The following is a 4,588-nucleotide window of genomic DNA, read 5'->3' as shown; positions in this document are numbered from 1 at the left end:
GTCATCTTCGTCTTTTACATTCATAGTAGTCTTGCTGGCGACAAAAAATTTATCACCGCAATGCGTCGGCACCGGTTCTAATAGTACTCTTTTGTGGTCATTCGTGGTACGGCGAGTGTCAAAAGTTATTTTGAGACTGCCTTTTTGTGTTTGGGCGATTTGTGGGCGATTTTTGGGTAGCAAAAATTATTATTTTTATAGGAGAGGCTTATATGCTCAGCCTTACAATTAATGAAAGGAAGGTCAAGGCTTAGGCATCAGTTTGGACAACAATTCAAAACTAATAAAATAACGCCGTTACAACTTCAAGGCCAAGAGCAAGGCGTCCTTGTAAATTAACAGAAAGGTGAAGCGTGCAGTATTATAGGCTTTGTGAAGGAAGATTGAGGACTGCGTAGGTGAAATGGTTGGACGCAATAGCGTTCGCTATTCACTGTTACATTGGCGTCAATCTCGTCTTTGAAGAAATATGGGCCGATGGTTGCTCCAGTCCATAGGCTGCACCAAAGGTTGTTTTCAATTGACGTAATGTCTGTTTTTGAATGACTTCGGCCCAAATACGACAAATTCGCTTATTAACGTAGACATTAAGCCAAAAATAGGCCTCATCGCCTTACACCATAAGTTAGCCTGAGCGCAAAACAAAAAAAAATTGTTTGCATTGAAAGAAATAAAAAAAAAAAATACCAGTCTAACGGTTAGACGGGATAGAACTGAAACCTTCCGTAAGACAAACTGAGAGAGAATAAGACGAAAGCAGCATTAGGAGCGGGATAATTATAGGTTCATTATAATATTGCTATAAAGTTCATATTTTATCTTCTTCATTTTATTATTATTCATATTAAATTATGATACAAATGCTTTGGTTTCGATGTTGTCAAAAAAAATACCCAAACGGACCGAAGAAACAGACTTACAAATTTCTTCCATTTTCGTCTACTTGTATTCATATAAAAATTTATGTCTCTTCCCACCAAAGCTAAATGTATTAGTATATTTCTTCTTGTATTTATTATTCAAGGCCGAAATCCCGGCGGTACTGCAATACCGGGCCAACCCGTGGCAGAGGTGGAACAAGCCCCTAAAACACTCCGCCCATTTCCAAAAATCAGTTTAACATCTGATATATCCTCCGTCGGAGGACAACAAATGTTAAACTGATTAGAACAGATACCACACTACCTAGTCAATACATTTTCTAATAAACCTTTTGAGAATTACACGCTCACAAAAATTATTTATATCAACATATAATATAACGCTTCGTAACTAAATAACTTTTAGGCCAGCGACGACAGCATGGCGCGGTAGCCGAGCGACTAGCAATGTGAGCTTCCGATCCAAAATCCTTGGTTCGAATCACAAGAAAAAATAAAAGTTATTTTTATTTAGTTCGTCGCTACTTTTATATCAATATATAATATAACGCTTCGTAGCCAAGAGGGTCGCTTTTTCGTTTCACTTTTCCTCAAATCACTCCCAACGATTCTAAAGAAGTTTTCACTTCAAAAATGTGAGGAGAAAATCCGGTACAGCCCCAAATTACCAACATTGAAACAAAATGGTAGAGGAGTGATGGTGTGGATATGTGTGGCAGCGGGAAACGTAGGAAAATTGCAGTTTATTGATTCAACAATGGATAAGTTTGCTTATTTGAATATTTTGAAACAAAATTTAAAGCAAGGCGCTGAAATGCTGTGGTTATCAAATGAATACTGCTTTTAAGAAACAACAACCCCAATTAAGATATTGCCAATACTTCCATAATTGCCAGACTCTGTTGAGCAGTTATGGGCCCTAAAGAAGAAGAAGCACCAAATTACAGGCAAAGAGGTCTTGAAAGATGTTATATGGGAGGAGTAGGAGAAGATGATTTTCGACGAGAATGACAAATGGGTAAGCTCTATGCCCAATAGACTTTAGATTAGATTAAATTTGCTGGGGGTTGGACAAGTCCAAGCACTCAGTCAGGAAGATCATTGCACTATTAATAGACTACCAATAGACTCAGGGGAGTACTGGAACGTCGTGGGTACTCAGCAAACTTTTAAAAACATGCATATTTTTTGAGAGTTTTTTGAATATTTTAAAATTTGTTTAAACGAGAGTACAATATAGAGTATGTCAATTTTACATTTCAAATAAAATCTATTATTATTTGTAAAATGATGAGATCTAAAACGAATTATGCAATGTCGTTATATGGTGAAAACTGAAAGAAAACTATGAAGGAAACGGAGTACATTTCAAAAAACTTAAACACTTTTTTTCGTGTTACATTTTCAACTACGCACAAAGCAGCGTAGACTTATGACGCTAAGTGTATGTATATGTATATGGAGTAGTTAATCGCCCGCTGATTAATAATAACGTGTGAAAGTTCACCGTGATCTGCATAAATGCTTATCTCGCCTTTTACAAGACCGACAATAGAACGTACATATATTTATGTATGTGTATACGTAGGTGTGTAATATAAATTCAGAGCCTCTTATCGGACAAAAGAGTGGGTTCATATAGAATATTTCCACGGCGAAGAAGGAATATATTCATAAATATTACATCTTCCGATTATTACTGCATCCGCTCAATGACTCAACTTCTGCTTAAACAAAAAATTAAACATGAAAATTCGGCGCGCCGCCGGTCTATGGATAAGTTCGTGCGGTTTTACAACAGATGGCGTAACTTGATTATTATTCCATCGATCCACATTTCCAAACATTCATTGGAGAGCTACTGTCGTAAGGCACAAACGTCAGTATAAGTTTTTTATTTGAAGCGTAAACAACAATATTTTTACCACACTTGAAAATGTCGAATTTCGTGCCAAATAATGTGTTTTTGCGGGGAATTCTTTAATATGAAGAAAAAAGCAGCCGAAAGTCATCGTATCTTGGTGGAAGTTTATGATGAGCATGCTCTAGCTGAGCGCACGTGCCAGAAGTGGTTTGCACGCTTTAAAAGTGGTGATTTTGGCCGCGCCGCCAAAGTTCATGGATACCGAATTGGAGGAATTGCTCGATCAAGATCCGGCTCAAACGCAAGAAGAGGTTGCAAAAACTTTGGGAGTTGATCAATCAACCATTTCCAAACGTTTAAAAGCCATGAGAATGATCCGAAATTCAAATTTCGAAAAAAACCGCACGAACTTATTCATAGACCTATTATGAATGCAATGATACATTCTTGCTTCGGCTGATAGTCTTCCCACCGCTATAAACGCAGCTGACCATCATTATTATATTTTCATATGTGTCCAAAATTATGTAAACAAATTTCAATCGGCATAAAGTAGCTTTACTTTTTAATTTATTTTACAAGTTCGCCTGTTCAGCTGACGTATTTTCCCCCCTCTACGAGGCAGCTGACTATTTTTTTTTATTCTACTAAATGTCAACAATACACAACAAATTTCAGCCGGTATTAAATGAGTTGATAAAAAATTTTTTCGACACATTTCGCAGCATCCCACGCACGTACCCTCCGCTACGGGACCAGCTGACGGTTGGTTTCGTCATCCATTGGATGGCGTCTGCCTTCAGTATTAAAATCAGTCGGCATGAAATGATGAGGTCAAAATGATCCCTGGCTCCCGGACTATAAGCTTTCGATGTTTTTACGTATTGTCAGGTTTTTGAAACTCGTTACCAATGTTGAAAATTCCATAACAAAAACTATTTTTCTATTATTATTATAATTTCGCATACAGCGTTGAAGAGTTGTGCACTTTAAATGCGATACACTGCAATATTTCAATATAAATAAAAAATAGTTCCTAAATTTTATTAATGCAGAGTGAAAGTAAAGATTTCAAAATTGTATAGAAAAAAAAAGAACTCCAGTCAAGCCAGTACTTTTTTATTTTTTCTAGTTCGAAAATTAATTACACTTGCCAGAAAAAGTATTCGTACACAAAGAAATGAAGGTAACATATTAAGACATTTTTTTTTGTTAAATATAAATACTTTAACCGTATATTGCAATGTACGAGTACTTTTTCTGCTTCGTTCCTTCACTTGTTTCTGTTTTTGTTTTGCAAAATTTAATTCTTAAAGATGTGCTTAGGAAAAAATGTATAGAAATTGTAGAAAAATTACGGACTAAACATTTCTCATAAAAGTTTAAAATGTTATTTTTTTTACAATGAATCTCTTAATATGTTGCTTTCATTTCTTTGTGTACGGATACTTTTTCTTGCTAGTGTATATGCTTTTCTCGCACATTTTGGCTTATTGATGCGCCCCTTTTGCAAGTTTTTACATTCTAAGTCAGGAAAAGCCTTCCTGGAGAGATTAAAATAAATAAATAATTGGCGCGTACACTTCTGTTAGGTGTTTGGCCGAGCTCCTCCTCCTATTTGTGGTGTGCGTCTTGGTGTTGTTCCACAAATGGAGGGACCTACAGTTTCAAGCCGACTCCGAACGGCAGATATTTTTATGAGGAGCTTTTTCATGGCAGAAATACACTCGGAGGTTTGCCATTGCCTGCCGAGGGGCGACCGCTATTAGAAAAATGTTTTTATTAATTTTGCTTTCACCGAGATTCGAACCAAAATCTCTCAGTGAATTCCGAATGGTGATCA

The 4,588-nt window shown here is 36.5% G+C and overlaps 1 non-coding gene across 1 annotated transcript; it reads right to left on the bottom strand.

Moving 5' to 3' along the window:
* Positions 1-1,015: 1,015 nt before the first annotated feature.
* Positions 1,016-1,210, bottom strand: LOC129246524 (U2 spliceosomal RNA). Its single transcript, XR_008582472.1, has one exon. It is a non-coding gene; the product is annotated as a U2 spliceosomal RNA (small nuclear RNA).
* Between the last annotated feature and the right edge of the window lie 3,378 nt (positions 1,211-4,588).

Source organism: Anastrepha obliqua, chromosome 4, assembly GCF_027943255.1.
Source record: "Anastrepha obliqua isolate idAnaObli1 chromosome 4, idAnaObli1_1.0, whole genome shotgun sequence".
Lineage (NCBI taxonomy): Eukaryota > Metazoa > Arthropoda > Insecta > Diptera > Tephritidae > Anastrepha > Anastrepha obliqua.
The sequence above is the reverse complement of the archived record's forward strand: the minus strand, read 5'-3'. Positions and strand labels throughout refer to the sequence as shown.